The following is an 18,445-nucleotide window of genomic DNA, read 5'->3' on the forward strand; positions in this document are numbered from 1 at the left end:
ATTGTATAGATAATGGCAATGATAAAGACAGTTCCAGTTTATATGTCTGGGATTTTTATATACATTAAAACACTTTTTTCTTTTTTGCGGGGGGGGGGATTGTTGTCATTTATTTTATTTTTTTTAAAGATTTTATTTATTTATGAGAGACACAGAGAAAGAGGCAGAGACACAGGCAGAGGGAGAAGCAGGCTCCCTGCGGAGAACCCGATGTGGGACTCGATCCCGGGACCCTGGCAGAAGGCAGACGCTCAACCACTGAGCCACCCAGGCACCCAGATTGTTGTCATTTAAAAACTGCTTTTGCAGGGGCGCCTGGCTGACTCAGGAGACCACGCGATTTTTGATCTCAGGGTCATGAGTTTCAGCCCCATGTTTTACTTGAATAAAAATTTTTTAAAAGGCTGTTTTCAGACTGTAATACGGGGAACTTTTATGTCATCTTCACAGCAGATGTCCTTGGTCTGGAATGAACACTTTGAGGGGGTCCTTACCTTTGGGTGTAAGGCTGGTACCCCCTACCCACAGTTCTGGCAGGAGAGTACCAAGGCGTGTTGTATGTAGTACCTTGGCAAACACCTGTATCTTAGATGTGCTGATGGAGGAAGGAGATCCCCATGTGCTATTTACATCTTCTGGGAAGGAAGCGGAATGTCGACTCCCTGCTTTAAAGGTTCAGGTTTTTTGGAACATAGTTAATGGACAGGAGAGGAACTGACTGAGGCCAACTGGCAGCAAAAAACATGACTCCCTGTCACCGTAGAATCAGAAAATCCCTGACCATGTCATCAGAAAATCCCTGACCGTGTCAGGTAAGCGTGGATTCCTACTGTTAGCCCATGGGATGCCTTTCTCTCCCCACAACTGAGAGTCATCTGTAGTCAGCTCACAAAACGAGTGAGCCAGTTTTGTGTACAGTGGCCTTTTGCTTCCTTTCTGTAACAAGAGTTCTGAAAGCATCCTTAAGCCACATCGGTAACTTTAAAAGAAATTGTAGTAGAATATATACAATATAAAATTCCCCATTTAATCTTTAAGCGGTATTTAACTTTATTTATTTATTTATTTATTTATTTATTTATTTAGTCCAGTTCAGTGGTATTAAGTCCATTCACATTGTTGTGCAACCACCACCGCCATTCATCTCTAGAACTTTTTCACCCTCCCAACCGGAAACCCTGTACCCATTAAACAATAACTTTCTATCTTCCCCCACTGCCATCCCCTGGCAACCACTATTCTGCTTTTGTCTCTACAAATTTGACTACTCAACCTACCTCATGTAAGTGGAAGCATACAGTTGTCCTTTCGTGACTGGCTTCTTTCACTTAAGAGAATGTCAAGTTTCATCGATGTTGTAGCATGTGCCTGTACTTCATTACCTTTTATAGCTGAATAATACTTCATTGTAAGGATAGACCCCATTTTGTTTCTCCAGTCATCTGTTTGCTGATGGACATTTGCTTTGCTTCCACACATTGGATATGTGAATAATGCTACTATGAACATGTATGTACAAATATCTTATATAGCATTTGTATCTTATCAGACTGTTCTTTTTTCTTTTAAACTTTTTTTTTAATATTTTTTTTCTAAAGATTTTATTTCTTTATCCATGAGAGACACAGAGAGAGAGGCAGAGACACAGGCAGAGGGAGAAGCAGGCTCCATGCAGGGAGCCCGACGTGGGACTCGATCCCAGGACTCCAGGATCATTCCCAGGGCTGAAGGGAGCCGCTCAATCACTGAGCCACTCAGGCATCCCCATTCTTCACTTTAAGAAGAGTTAAAGCAATTTCATGGCTAGTAAGATAGGCAGCTTTCAGTAAAAGGAGACTCCAGGGTTTTCTTTAATTGATAGTCTTGGTTTTGTAAAACAGCCTAAGATTTTTCCTCCAATGCCCCTTCCTCCATTAGTGTGTCTGGCAGCTTTGCAAGGCTAAAGAAAGCTCACTTAACCTTGAGTTTTCCTAAGAAGTCTATGATTCTCTGTGGCCATTTGACAGAATATGGGGGAGGCTGTTGGCCTTACTGCTCTGGAATTCTAGGATCAGAAGAACCATCACCATTCACTCATTTATTCATTCAGTAAGTATATATGAAGTGCCTATTATGTACCCTTATTGTGTATTGTTATGTGTATGTGAGGTGGGGTAACAGAAGAAAATCCTGACCTTCTGATGGAAGGAATTTCCTTCAACTGGAAATTCCAAATTTAGATATTGGTGGAGATAATCACAATTGTTAGTTATATAGCTTTTGCTTTTTCTGTATAGTCTTTCTTTTAGAGGCTAGAAGGTACTTTTTATTTAATTTTTTAAAAGATTCTATTTTTTTATTCATGAGAAACACAGAGAGAGAGGCAGAGACATAGGCAGAGGGAGAAGCAGGCTCCCTTCAGGGAGCACACGCTCAACTACGGAGCCACCCAGCATCCCTAGGAGGTACTTTTTAGATGGATAGATAAAAATTTAATTAAGTATTTTGAGATTTGACTGTGAGAAAGTATTCTAGTCATGATGTTGATTCTAGGACTAATAACAAGAACCATTGTATGGATGATGAAATTCAGGCACAGAGAGGTTAGGTGACATGCTAAGCTCACAGAGCTAGGCCCCAGACCCAGGGGTCTTAATCCTCATGCCACACTGTCCTCTGGAGGAGCACCAGCTCAAGGACAAAGGCCTGACTGCTGTTATGGAATCCTTACTTGTAAAACATATCAATTGGTTAATGTACAGATTTCATGTTATTTCAATCAAAACTTCCAATGGGGTGGGGGTGGGGGGACTTCCAATGCATTTTTTTTTCTTAACAAAATAATTCTTAAATATGTGTAAAAGAATAACTCAGATGGGAATGAGGTAGAAGGCTATGCAATTTTTGAAAAGGAAAATAACAAAGAGCCTTCCTTGCTGTACTAGATATTACAATGCTATATACTATAAAGCCATAGTGATTAAACTAGTGTGGGACTAGGGCCAAAGTCAACAGACAAGTAAAGGAACTAAAACCAGGTAGGCCAAAAAAAAAAAAAAAAAATCCCAGTGTAATTACAATTTGGTTATATATTAACGGAAGTGTAACAGTCATTGAGCAAATGGTAGTAGAACAACTAGTTAAAGATTCAGGAAATATTTGTTTCTTTAAAGATTTTATTTTTGTTTAAGTCATCTCTACACCCAGCATGGGGCTCAAACTCATGAACCCAAGATCAAAAGTCACGTGCTCTATCGACTGAGCCAGCCAGGTACCCCAGGAAAGCAAGCTTTAATTATATCTTTGCTTGCTTTATGTAGATTAAGGAGTTAAATGCTAACAAAGCTTTAAAAAAAAGAAGAAGAAAACATAGATGAATATCTTTTTAGACTTAAAACCCAGTAGACAATCCTCAAATGTCTAATAAGATGACAAATATTCAGCCTCACTAGTTTCCAAGAGAATGCAAATTAAAACAGTGACGATTTCATCTAGCAAATTAACAAAAGTTAAAAGAAAGTTCGGTGTTATTTTGAGTGTGGGGAAACAGGTAATTTCCTATCCTAGCAGTAGCAATATAAATTGGCATCACTTGTCCTCGAAATACTTTGACAAGACTCTAAAATTTTTATCTATTGATCCTGTTACACCACTTTTAGGAATCTATTCCAAGGGAATACTGAGAAACTAAAATTTATTTATAAGGACGTGTGCCAAGGGATTATTTAGAATAAGAATGAATAAATAACAGTCTAACAGTAGACAGAGAGTTAAGTGAATTAAGAAACAACATGTTGGGCAGCCCAGGTGGCTCAGCGGTTTAGTGCTGCCTTCAGCTCAGGGCGTGATCCTGGGAACCCGGGATCGAGTCCCACATCAGGCTCCTGCATGGAGCTGTTTCTCCCTCTGCCTGTGTCTCCGTCCCACTCTATCTCTAATGAATAAATAATTTTTTTTAAAAAAGAAACAACATGTTGTAATTCTAGTTTACATATGATGGGTTCCAAATTTCAAAAAATATATGTTTAAAGATACAGATATAGTTATGGGAAGGTAGATAGGTAGGTAGAAAAAGATTAGAAAGGGGGCACCTGGGTGGCTCAGGTCATGATCAAGGGGTCCTGAGGTCAAGCCCCTTGGGGGGGGGGCTCCTTCTCCCTCTCCCTTGGACCCTCCTCCATGCTTGTGTTCTCTCTCTCTCTCAAATAAATAAATAAGTAAAATCTTTTTTTTTTTTAAAGATTAGGAAGGAAGTAACTCAAATACGGAGTAATAGGTGAGTGACCAGATTACTGATTATATTTTTAGAATTTTTTCAATTTCCCTATAATTTATATTTTACTTTTAGAATCACAAAAATGTTGACCTTGACTTAAATATATTAATCTGTCCTTTTTTTTTAAAAAAAAAAAAAGATTTTATTTATTTACTTGACAGAGCACACACAAGCAGGGGGAGTGGCAGGTAGAGGGAGAGGAAGAAGCAGACTCCCTGAGGAGCAAGGGAGTTCCATGATGCAGGGCTCTATCCCAGGACGCTGAGATCATGACCTGGCTGAAGGCAGGTGCTTAACCCACTGAGCCACCCAGGTGCCCCTGCCCTTCTCTCTTTATGTCTTTATTATTTTACCCAAAATATCCAAAACGTGTGTTTCTCCAAAGACACGAAGGAAGGGGTCATGCTCTGGTTCCAGTCAATATCCTCTGCTAATTGGTGGGGACACTTGCAGTCAGGACCCTGGACAAAGCTGGAGGAAATGAAATCAGGGATGCTCGCTTCATTCATAAATAGTGCTAAATCATTCACTCTCCCTTTGGGCTTCATTTCTCTGGCTCCTCTGTGTCTACCATCAAAGAAGTAGTTCCTTCAGTGTCTAGTCTATAGCTAATACAGGACTGATCATTTCCTTAACCTTTCTATTTTGGGGGGAGGATTAATTATTCTTTTTCATCATTTTGTAAATGGTAAATACCAAGACTCCTTGGCTGCAGCCCTTGGAATCACAGAGCAAGAATATTTCCTTGGTGTGTGCCTGTCCCTAGGGACTCTGTCTGGCCCAGAAGTCTAGGCTGACTCACGAATCTGAGTGAGCAGCTTCCCAGAACCCAAACACCCTCCCTGCCTCACCCCTGAAGTACTTCAAGACCCAGGTGTTCTCCAGAAAGGACTTGAGGGCCAGGCTGTCCACATATGGGAAGTTGGACTTGGTTTAACTCAAAAGAAACAAACTTCTTGGGCTTTTGGTGATCTTTGTGTGGGGACAGCTATGAGAGGGGAGAAAAGAAGAGGGAAGCAGGAGTGAAGGAAAAGATGATGTAGAAAGAGAAAGGCACAGGGATGCACACACATCATGTGCACACCCAAGCATCTTCAGCCCTGGCTCTGGAATGGTGTGTATAGGTCATCTACCTTCATTAAGCACCATCAGTAGTAAACCTCTTGATTACTGAATAGTAACCCTATCAGTGTACCAGCTTGGCTGTGGACAGTGGGTGGCCTTAGCACTTAGCTGTGGAAGCAGTGGCAATGGTCCCTACCTGGGAGTCTCCTCCTGGAGCCACATGCTGTGCATTGATTGAACACAAGGTGGCAGTAATACCACATCTGAGCTCGCATGCCCTCCAGGCCATCCTCTCCCTGTTCCTACACCCAGAGTCTGATGCAAACTGGAAAGGAGTGACCCCTCTGCCCCCGTGCGCACCCACCTCTATCCTTCAGATAAAATGATGACAGCATATGTTCAGATAGGATTGTGTTTTCTTTTTTAAAAAAATTTTATTTAAAATAAATTAATATATAGTGTGTTATTAATTCCAGGGATAGAATTCAGTGACTCATTAGTTGCATATAACACCCAGTGCTCATTACATCAAGTGCCCTCCTTAATGCCTGTCACCCAGTTACCCCATCTTCCCACTCACCTCCCAGGACCCGTGTGTTCAATGATGTTTGTCTGTTTTGTAGGCATCACAGGCAAGATAGACTACATGATTGGTAGGGCCCAGTGCAAAATGAAAATTTGGGGCTCCTTGTTCAAAAAGCAGGAAAAGGGTGCTGTTAAAGGAAGTAAAATATAAGGCTGAGCTCAGGATCAATGGGACAACACCTCAAGCGTACCTCAGGCACCTCTTGCTGATTGTCCTGCGGCTTCTCTGGGGTCAACACACAACATCTAAGGAACCAGGGGCCTGCTTTGCACTCCCATAGACAGGGCTACCAAGTGCAGGGCTGTGGACACCCATAGAGACATCTGAACCAATGCGGATTGGAAGCCTATGGAGGAAACCTATCCTGTGACTCCTTGTCCTGTGACTTCACAGGCTCAGAGAGGTGGAGCTCCAGTATGAACATAAGGGCACATCCTGGGATTCACTTTCCCTCCTCCTCATTTCCCTGCTCTGATCCCTCTCTCCTGCTCCCCAGGCTGGCTATCCACAACTACTACTTGCAGGGAAACCTCTGTTTTGGATTCTGCTTTGGGGATGTTGGGGGAGTAGCAGGTGAGTTCAGGCTAAGACAACAATATCCCATCTAAACAGGTCATCCAACTCTTGTTGCTTCTATTTCTGTATTTTTAATCTTTTCCATCCCTATTCTGGCTCCTTTAGGTCAGACCTTCTTCATCTCTTGCCCGAATTAGTATCAAATGGTTTCCTAATTGCTCTTTTTCCCTACTCTCCTTTTATCTATCTATCTAGTAAGTAAGTAGGCAAATAATCTCTCTTTTTTTAAAAAGATTTTATTTACTCATGAGAGGCAGAGACACAGGCAGAGGAAGAAGCAGGCTCCCCTCAGGGAGCCTGATGCAGGACTTGATCCTAGGACCCCAAGATCACGACCTGAGCCAAAGGCAGACGCTCAACTACTGAGCCACCCAGGTGTCCCAGGCAAGCAATCTCTATACCCAACATGGGGCTCAAATTCACAAACCTAAGATCAAGAATCACACACTCTTCCAACTGAGCCAGCCAGGCACTCCTTCCTACTCCCCTCCTTTTTGCTTAACCTATCACTTTCCTCACATAAACATCCCCTCTTTTCTGCTGCCAGAGTGAACTTTCTAAACCACTGCAACTACTCATTTTTGGTAGCTCCCCATTGCCTGCAGAATAAAGCCCAAACACCTTATCTTGATACCCGTGAGTGTACCAGACTTCTGTAGCACCATTTCCCATCCCTGCCAAGCACTTCTAGCCATGTTGGATTCACCATCTTACAAGGGGACCTCCCCCGTTGTAGTTTTTCCTTGTGAAGCCTTTATTTCAGACCACCTCTCCATTCAGTTCAATTTAGTTTATCAAATGCATAACTGAACACCAGGCACATAGTCATTTCCGCCATCCAGGGGGGCAAGGAGCCAGTGATGAGGTGGGTGGACCCACTCTTTCTGCCAGGCCTGGCTCCCTGGCTCACAGCTGCATTACTATTCTATGATTCAGAGACGTCAAGTAAATTGGTGCTTAAGATAGAAATGGTTTTAGGATCATCTATTTATCAATGAGGCACAGCTCTGTAGATAATTCTCAACCCTTCTATCCAGCTCCCAAGGTTCATAGTCTCAGACATGGTCTTGATATTGTCATCCGCCAGACCCCCTAAACTTAGGAAACTTCTAGAAGCCTCTGCCTACCTATCAATGTTATCTTTTAGAAACTAGCTAAAGAATTGCTGGGGCAGCAAAAGAAACATTTTGAGTATGACCCCTAGGACGATGCCTGCCTAGATGAATTGTAACATGCCTGATAGTTCCCTCAGCTTCATGAAAATGTTAAAATCTCTGCTCTGGGAGGGACATAAGCTTCATCCACATAACATACAACATATGAATAGGTGTGCTTCTGAGGGTGCAGGTGGAACTTCATTCCTGCACTTCACATGCCATGATCAAGGGCTCGTCTTCTGAATATCCATCTGAAATGCTAACAAAGGGAGCCTACTCACCTGTTTGTGGGGAATGGGTCCCGGCTTTCAAGGCTGCTCCCCTACTCCCCATGTTCTCATTTGCTGCAAATAAGGATAACTTCGTGAGGCAGGCTCCACCTGGGGTAGTCTGTTTGTAACTCACCAAGAAAGGGACCCACAATCGTTTGTAACAGTATCTGTGCTCAGAGGCCAGTGCCATCAACTCCTCTTTCCATCTTTGCTACCCTACACCCTTCCTCCAAGGCTGATTCCAAGTTCAAGGGCCTTGTTTGCTCTTCCTCATTATCTTCATTACCTGTGAGTGATAGAAAACAACAGAAATGTGTTGTCTCACAGCTCTGGAGGCCAGCAGTCCAGAATCGAGGTGTTGGCAGTGTCACTTTCCCCCCAGAGGCTCTAGGGACAGATCCTTGCTTGCCTCTTCCAGCTTCTGGTGGCTCCTGGCATTCTTGGCTTGTAGTGGCAGCACATTCCAATCTCTGCCTTGGTCTTTCCCTGCCTTTCTTTCCTGTGTCTTTGTGTTTGGACTCTTAGAAGAGCACTCTCATTTGCATTTAGGCCATCCTAAACCAGTGTGACTTCATTTCAGTCCTTAACAATGACATCTGCAAATACTACGCTTTCAAGTGCAGTCACAGTCTGAGGCTGTGGAAGGACATGAATTGGCGGGAAACTTTCTGCAACCCACCACCCTCATCTGCTTTCATGTTATTGAGACTCCCATGCCAGCACCCCTACTTCTTCACCTCCTTTTCCTCTTCTTGCCTCCAACTTCTTCGTTTCCTACTTGACTCCATCAAGAGTGACTCATAATTTGTGTCTCAGGACGTGGCCATCTCCTTTCTAAAGAGATATATAAAGGCAAGTACATATTTATCAGAATTCTCACGGGGAAAGTAAGTCAAAGTCGGGGCGGGGGGCTGATGTATTCACCTCTACCTTCTTAATGTTGTGCTTGTCTGATACGTTCCCCATGCTGCTAAAAAATATATAGAGTTATATGCATATTTTATTATTCTGTATTATATATATTATATTTATTATAAGTATATAATCATATATAGATTATTTGTATTAATTTCCTCAACTCATTTGCAAATTCCTTAAGGCAATGTGTTGTTTTCAACTTAGTACCCAAGTTCTCAGCAGTTTCAGGTATATGTAGTAGCATAAATATTTATTGGATTTCAATCATTCAGACTTTTACCTTTGACCACGTCCTAACCAGACACTGCCAGTCTGAACAGTAAAGGGCTTAGGCACAAAATTCTCTCTTCATTGCTCATGGGCTTTTCAAAGACCAGCCTCTATGGATGCAACCTGCTGGTCAAGTATTTTAGGGAAAAAAAAAAACTGCCCTTCTGTCACTCTATTCCCAGGCATGGCAAAGACTATACTCACAGCGCTGGTGGGAATAGTCTAAGCAATTTTGTCTTTTCCAGAGGAGAGGTCCCAGAGTGGCCCCAAGAAGATGCTAAGGGAGTGCAGGGCTTCATGGACCTCTTTGAAACACAGTCATAAGGCATGGAAAGAAAGTAAAGTCCATGAGGACAGAGATGAGGCTCGGCCTCTGTATTCCTAGGATCAAGTATGCTGCCCTGCACACAGCCAGACCCAACAAACCCTGGATGATGATGACCATACTTCTTTATCTGGCTGAAACCCAAGCAGATGTGGTCACTCTGCTCTCCCCGGGAATGCCCAAGAGAGCCTTGCCTGTTCCCCAGAGAGACACAGACCCCCAGGGCTACCTGACCTTCCTGGTTTCCAGACCTCCGCCCCAGCAGTTCCAGGGAGCCACGGCACTCTGTGCCCATGGGCTCTGTGCCCAAGGCCATGGTCCTCTTGGTTGTCAAGCTGATTCTGTTGCTTACTCCTGCCCCTGCAGCTGTGTGGGTGCCCCCCTCCCCTCATACCAGAGGGAAGCCTACACTTATTCTGAGGGTTTGGATCCAACTCAGTGCTGTCCCAGGCCCTCTCCTCCAGCTGCTTGTGGCCCAGCCTGAAACAAAATGTTTTGTGTGGTTTCAGGGATGAGATCACACCCGTTTTCTGTTGCAATGTCCTTCATAGATTTTCATTTGGGGAAATAAACAGTTGATAGGAAAGCAACTTCTTCTTTCCTTGACATCTTTTCTCCTTTTTATTTTTTCTTCCTCCTCTCCCCAGTTTTTGTCAATTCCCAACCCTGGTGAAAAGGAAAAATGTTAGCATTTAACAGGAGTACATGGCTTTTAGTAGCTATGGGGACGAAAATATCAAAGAGCCAGAAGTTAATGGGATTCAAAGGTAGAAAATGTCTGCAGAGCCACAGGGTGGGTCCTCACGGTGCCAACACAAGGCAGCAGTGGGCTTTTCTGGAGAAGACACACAGTCAGGTGACCCTGCAGGCCACCCAGCAGCCTGGGCACAGCAGGAATGTATATCCTGTCTTTTTGTCCATAGTCCCTTCTGAAGGAGCGAGAGGAAAGCACACTCATTCCATGTCTATCCAAGACTCTTCTCAATGGCTTTCTCCCAGAGTCACAAGGATCCCTGAGTTCTACCCTATTGGCTCCCTCCCACCCCAAGCCCTATATCTACCAGTTCCCAGCTGCCAGCCAGCAGGCTTAACTTATGTCAAAGAAAAATGCTCCTGGATATGCCTTGTCTCCTGCTGAGTTTATTAGTTGTCAGTCAAACCAGGTGGATTCAAATTTTGTCCCAATTTATTGTAGAAAAGGAAATTAAGTTTGTGTTCTTAGATTTTTTTTTTCATCCTCTACTCTTTGCTATCATACATAGCTAATACACTCTTTTGTGTTATTCACTAATTGCTTTGTGTCCTGTATCTGAGCGTAGGACTCAGGTCACAGCACTTCCCTGGATTTCTCACAACATACAACACACAGTGGACATTCAGTCCTCAGTAAACATCGTTTCATCAGGTAATTAAGTTACTGGATTGAGCTTGGTTTGCTGGACATCTGCTTTCAGGGATCCATTTGGGATTTTGTTTTCTTTCCTTCCTTGGATCTAATTCACGTGTACAAGCACCCTCAACTTCTCTGCTCAAGGAAGAGAAAAGGGGGGAAAAGTGCAGTGGTAGCTACCTAAGTCACTACCTCCCCACAGAATGCAAGCCATAGGGTTGTTAGTATCCTGTACAGCACGGGGAGATCTCATGTGTAGCCCTTGAAAGATACATGAAGAATACAAACTACCATTAATTCATTTACTCCTTTCATAGAACTACAGGGCAATACTTCATTAATATTAGTTCCCTTCTACTACAGGGAATGCTAGTCTGTCTTTCACTCTAGATATGTAAACTCCAGGAGGCATTGGTGATGATGCCAATGATAATTAGCCTGTTTTGTCCAACTCTATATCCCTATCTCACAGAGCAGTGTCTGGCACATAGTATACATTCAATAAGTATTCGAATGGATGGAGTTCAGGTTATATTCTGTATAACCTTGCAGATTGTGGTAATCAGCAAAGTAGAGATTAGACTTGCCCTCACATTTCAAGTCTGTCCTCGCAATTTGATGTTAGGTCAAATGTTTCTCACTCTGATTTGATCTGGGATTCTGTAAAAAACTTTAACCTAGAGCTTTTGACAAGCATCAGTGGTCTGCTTCTGGGAGATGTGAAGTATTTGCAGTTATGAGGGGGAATGGCAACCCAGTTGAAAAAGCTGATGTAACAATGACAAGAGAAGAGGCCCACATGTGTGAGTACTTCACTGCAGAATACATTCATCTGTGTGGGATGTCCATTGTGACCACAGAGATCTTTGACAGGGTTCTTTCGCCCTTTTGTTTCATTGAGTTATCCTTCACCCTTCTGTGGTAATAGGTTGGTTTCTGACTAGTGTTGATTTTCATACTGCGGAAAGATTGGAGGGTTGGCAAAAAAAAAAAAAAAAAAAAAAAAAAAAAAAGGTCATTTATGATGCTTTTATTTGGAATAATAAATCTTGGTGATCATTGTTTCTTCCAAGAACACCCAGACTTCTCAAATATAGACAAGGGTTTGTTAATTTTGCAGGGCTCTTGCAAGGCTAAAAGATCATTTGCTCCACTTTTCAGATTGTTTTTTTTAATTTTTTTCTTTTATTTATTATTTATGATAGTCACAGAGAGAGAGAGAGAGAGGCAGAGACATAGGCAGAGGGAGAAGCAGGCTCCATGCACCGGGAGCCCGACTTGGGATTCGATCCCGGGTCTCCAGGATCGCACCCTGGGCTAAAGGCAGGCACCAAACCGCTGCGCCACCCAGGGATCCCACTTTTCAGATTGTGAGACCAAAGCATGGACATTGACCTGATGCCAAGCAGGCCAGTCCTGCCATGACCATCTTTTACCCTGGCTTCATATTGTCAGAAAGCAGTAGGATCTTGACCGGTTGCTACCATCCGATGGAGAAAATGATGTGCTCCGTGATTACAATATTATCATGTTTTTTATGGCTTATGTTTCTTACCACTGGAATAAAAGCCCAGACAAAAGTGATCATCTATAAAGTCCTTTGAATTTAGGTCCTGCCAATCCCTACAGGGAAACAGAGGGCATTAGGGGAAAATGAACTGGTGGATATTATGTAACTAAAAAATTTTGAAACAATTAGTGGTTTCTGGCCTGTACACTGGGGTGTAAACCCAAGAAGCTTTTGCCCTCAGTGTTCCATCCCAAGGGTGGGATGCAGTGGGAGTTGCAGGCTATGGAGCCAGACAGTGTTGGCTCCATCATGTCTTAGTTCTGGGAAGCTGAGCAAGTTATATGATGTCTCTGTGCATTGTGAACTTCTCACCTGTAATAATACCCACCTCATTGGGGTATTGTGAGGATAAAATGATTTAGCATGCTCCATACTTTAAAGCTCTTTAAACAACAACTGACACACAGTATGTGTTCAATAAACCCTCTCTGATGGATTAAGATGATGATGATTTTCCTTCTCACTCTAGGCCATAGGTACTCTTTCCTCCAATATTACTCATGTCATGAAATGGCAATTACTATATCTGATTGGCATCCAATGTGCTGGACCTTACCCCAGAATGAAAATCATCTGGGCATTTTCCACAAAGGAAAAGAAAAAGAGTAAGATTTAGGAAGAAAGCAGAGGAATGGTTAGAGAGATACAAATAGAAAAAGTGATTAATTCTTGTATTTACTCAACAATCTTTAATATGTATCTGCCATATTCAAAATACCATACAGGACTGTGGGGGGGGGGACATATAGTACATGCACACATGTGCACGCACACACAATATTGTTTCTGCCCTCAGAGCACCTATACCCCTTTTCTTCAGGGAGCTTTCCCTGGGACCCCAGGGAGAGGTAGGGCTACTCCTCTGCACCCCATACCCCCAGCATTCATCATGTTAACAGACTTCTAATGGCCTGGTTGCCTAGAAAACTGTGCGCTTCATGAATGCAGGAACCTTGTCTTTTTTGGCATTTGTAGCACTGAGCAGGTATGCTTGTTGGGCAGGACAGGACTGGATGGAATGAGCAGAGGTTGCCTCTTTGGTGTGTATCTTCCTCTCCACTCCTTTGCTTTGATGTCATACGTTACCCTCAGACCTCCCTTTTAAGTCCAATTATAATCTTTGACCTCTACTTGGTCCCTCTTTACCTGTGACTATATCTCTGGCTTTTAAAAAATTGTTTTGCCTCCTTGATTCCACTGGATGCATTGGAATCTCTTACCACTGAGCCAAGAAAAAGAAGGGGTCTGTATTGTCTAACAAAGTGCGTCTTGAGGAAAGTTAGAGGGATCAACCATAGGATTCTTGTGCTTCAGGTCATTAGCTACTTAAATTCTGGCTTTTGCATCCTCCAGAGGTGGCCTCTCTCTGCCTATTCACTCACCTTTCACCAAAAGAGAAGCTTGATATGGAGTGAAACTGGGGGCTAAGGGTAGGGTTGGCCAAAGCTTAGATCAAAGAACGTCATGTGCAATTGGGTTTACCTTGTTCTTTCTTTCTTTCCCTATTCTCCCCAGCCAGACTCCTGAGCAGAGTTCTCATTTTCCCTGAGGGCAGCAAACTTGTCCAACTCATCTCCCAGTTGAGTCTCTGCAGCTTCTGGCTTCTATCATTGGCTGGAAGCTTAGGGCTTTCTGAAAGTAACTACACAATGTGTATCTGCAGAGTGTTTATGCCAAGTGCAATCTCATGCAGACATCCATAAACACACTGCCAGTTATCAACCATACCTAGTACTCTTATTTTTTAAAGATTTTTAAAAATAATCTCTACACCCAACATGGGGCTTGAACCCACAACTCCAGGATCAAGAGTTGCATGCTCCACTGACTAAGCCAATCAGGTGTCCCATCCCTGGCACCCTTTTCAACAGTCTAAATGGCTTTTCATCTTTCCAGTCCACCCAGAAAGGCTCCTCCTTCTGTGACATGCGTGCTCCCTAATACATGCCAGCCACCAAGGCATCCGATGAGGTGCCTTACTGGGCATTCAGGTTTACAAACTCACTGTGCACCCTGATGCCTTCTTCAAAGACCCAGCTCATCTCCATCTCTCTCTGTGCTCATGTTTAGCCAGATTATTCATTTTTAATTGTTTTTGAAGCTTAGCTTTAAACCTCTCTTCAAACCACAGTGGTATGGTGGTAGGTAAGTCTGCCAGAGTTTAAGAGTCATAAAGTCTGTCTTCCCCTTGCCTCAGGCCATTTTCTTCTTCTGGAACTCTGTAATGGAAAGGAGGACAGACATTTTTCTGCACTTGTCTGATGGCTCCTTTTGGAGTATAAACTAACACATGGCCCATGTGGCGCCGAAGCTCTGTAGCTGAGACTCATCAGAGAGGTTGTTGGATGAGCTGTAGTTGGTTTTAGAGTTGGCTAAACCAGAAGGAATCCCAGGGGATGTTTTCTGGTCCTTTGTTGTTGCTGAGGGGCTGGCTATGAGAACCAAGCAAAAATAATGATGGCTTTTGAAATTCTGGGTTTTACTCTCCAACTTCCTTAAGTCAGTAGCGACTTGGGTTAGACAACGTATTTTTTTTTGAGAAATATATTTTTAATAGGCCACTCTATACTTTCTATTTCCAATTCTTGACCATAGAAATCATCGTTTGGGCTCTTGACCCATAGTGTTTTTTTAGTTCGCCTACAGGGGTGGGAGGCTCAGCCAGGTACAGTCAGTACATACATATTTGTCATCACCACGAATCACGAAGGCCAAGGATCAAGTGTCAGTTTCTTTGCCTTGCATTCAAGGACCCCCAAAATATGGCTCTTACTACCTCAATGTACTATGCCCTTCTTTGAGCTCTTGCTTTGATCATAATGGTACTCCTTATTTCATATAATTTGATTTTCTTACTCCTTTGACAATTCTCTCCCAGTCTCCTTTTAGGGCACCTCTTCCACCATAAATATCAACTTTCCAAGGGTTTGGATGTTGGTGTCTTTCTGCCCTTCTTACTGATACATGTTCTTATTCACCTGAGGTTTCAACTACCACCACTAAGTTCATATCTCTGTCTCTGTTTAGGAATTTCTCTCTAGACCCATATAATCTCATTGGATAACTTGGATATGTCAGTGGACACCTCAAACTTAACATGTCTAAAACTGAATTCGTATTTCTTCTCAAGTTTGGTTCACCTTCTGTATTTTCTGCCTAAGAGAATGACCCCAAAGCCAAAATCTGAGATTCACCCTGCATTTCACCCTCATCTTTACTTCTCACCCCAAATTAGAACTCTTTTTTCCCCCAAATTAGAACTCTTGATCCCACCCCCAACAAATGCCTCCTCCATCTCAGGAAATTGTGTCATCATATGTCTACCTGCCCAAGAGAAAAACTCTCAAAGCCTTCTTGGCAGCTCCCTTTCCATCATTCCCACATTTCGTCCATCAGCAAGTCCCACTAGCTTTACCTCCAAAATATCCCCCCAACCCTTACTTCTTGTTAAATGTATCCAAGAAGTCATTAGGTTCTACAGATTTGATACCATAACATCTCCCCTTTATCACTTTACCCTTTTCCTAGGTACTCTCCCTCCTTTGTCCAGACTATCCTAATTCCTTCCTTATTAGTCTGCCTGTCTTCAGTCTTAACATCCTTTAAAGCCATGGTTGATTCATTTCACCAGGATTGATGAAGTGGCAAAAGTGCTTGGGAGACAGGAGTGAACAAGGCAGACATGATACCTGCCCTATGGGATTTGCATTCTGGTGAGGAAGACAGACATCAAACCCATACTTGTAGCTATGACCAGTGGTGGGAGAACCCCAACGGGCTGAGATTGTCGAGCGTGGAGACATAACCTAACCCTGGGGCTCAGACAAGTTTTTTCAGTGAAGGAAAATCTCAACTGAAAACATAAATGGGGGCACCTGGATGGCTTAGTGGTTGAGCACCTGCCTTTGGCTCAGGGCGTGATCACAGGTCCTGGGATGGAGTCCTGCGTCAGGGCTCCCCATAGGGAGCCTGCTTCTCCCTCTATCTGTGTCTCTATCTCTCTCTGTATTTCTCATGAGTAAATAAATAAAATCTTAAGAAAAAAAAAAAGAAAACTGATGAATGAACAGGAGGCAACTAAGTGAAGGGGAAAAAGGTGAGGGGAAAGGAAGGGTATCCTACTCAGAAAAAGATCACCTGACAAATGTGTCATGAATTTCCTCCACAGTTACCTGCTTAATCTCTTATTTTTGAAAATCTGTTTTTTGTCTGATAAAAAGTAACAAACATTCATTGCGGGATATTTGGAAAACACTGAAAGATTTAGAAAGGAAAATAACCTTTATTCACAGCCTCACCAGCCAGAGACAAGCACTGTTTACACTGAGGCACATGTCCTTTCAGTTTGTCTATGCACACCTGCATTTCCAAAGTGATCTCCCCTTGCTAAAAATCTCATTGTATTATTTCCCTTATGAAAAGCAATGGTAGGTTCTCACAGTCTAGGAGCCCAAGTGCCTGTCTTACTGCTTAGCAATAAATGTTTGCTGAATAGATGACTAAACGCATGAGTGAGTGAATAAATGTATGTGCACTCACCTCCAGGTGCTCTTCCTCTTTTCCATGATCTGTTTGGCAAAGTCTTGTCTTAGGGTATGACTCTATCCAAAGCCTTCTTCAAAGGCTCCAACTCTCATGGCAATGCTTGTCTTCAAGCACAGATTGTGTTGCTTCTCAGATCCGTAGCAGAGGTTAACTGCCTTTGAATGTTGTTTTTCTAAATTTACACTTAGAAGCTTTTCATGCTGAACTGTCTGTTGATAACTGAACATCATTCTATCCCTTCTATATTCCACCCTTACTTAGGGGTTGAAACCTGAGAACAACACTTCCCAGCATTCTTTGCTGGCAGCATTCCCAGTTAGAGTCCACCAAAGAAAGGCATTTGCCTGAAATATGGAATGAGAAAGAGAGGCAGAAGTGTTTTTATTGCTTCTCTGGCTGTGGAGGCACATGTGTGGCTGGAAATTTCTTACCTTGGTGCTTGAGGCAGCTGGGATCATCAGTAGTGGTTTATGTCAGCTCTGGAAGCACCTGATTTTCTGAAAGGTAGAGACAAACCTGAGAGCCAGCCTTTGCTCTTCTGTCCCACCTATCCTGTCACCTTCTATGTCAGTGCTTCTATTTTCCTGGCCAAAGCCTGGCCTGTGAGTCTTTTTGCCTTCTCATCTGCACAGTGCCTAGCCTGGCTTGATTCCTTGGCACATGTTTGCTGTTGCTGAGAACAGTGGTATCCCCCAATACTTCATCACTGTAGGCAAAACATCTTATTTAATAGACAGAGCTGTAGTTTGTTGAGTGGTTTCTCCTCTGCAGCATTTATTGAGGATGTGTGCACTTACACAAATATAACAGAAGAGTATCACAATACAGGTAAAAAGAGGGACTCAGTTCCCTGAGGCCAACACCGATTTTGCAGCACGATGACCACAACAACCATAGTGAATATTGATGGGCACCCATCTATATTCATTAACAGCTATCTATTGTGTGTCCAGAGCCCACATTAGGTCTTACTAGGGTTGGGTACCAGGGAAAGTTATGATAAACTTATGTCTGTTTGCTGACTGCCTAGTATGAAGACCCCGCATAGTGCTGGGTATTGGGATTACATGTTGAACAGGAGCAACAGCTCTCTGTCCTTCCATAAATCACAGCCTAGAAATCTCATCGCTTGATGGACATTACTGAGAAGAAATGAGGCCAGTCATTCACTCTTCCCACCCTACTTCCTATGACCCTGGCGTGAATGTCTTCAAGCTCACCAGGCCTGCTGAGCCTCCAGAATAGCACTGGATTTTTTAGGAGATGGGACTGTGAACCAGGGATTCCCTCCAGCATTCCGGCATACCTATGGCCAGGCTCAGCTGATCCTTTCAAGATCACTTGCTTCTTGCTCAGCATTCCATTCATTGTGGAACACTGGCTGGCCTGGAAGCCAGTGGCATCCAACCCTCAAGAGGAGAAAAAAAGCAAGATGAGTAGTAATGTGATTGTCGACAGGCAGGGTTGGATAAACTTGCACAAATGAACTAGAGCAGTATTCTGTGCCAGGCCACTG

This window comes from Canis aureus, chromosome 6 (genome assembly GCF_053574225.1).
Source record: "Canis aureus isolate CA01 chromosome 6, VMU_Caureus_v.1.0, whole genome shotgun sequence".
NCBI classification, from domain to species: Eukaryota; Metazoa; Chordata; class Mammalia; order Carnivora; family Canidae; genus Canis; species Canis aureus.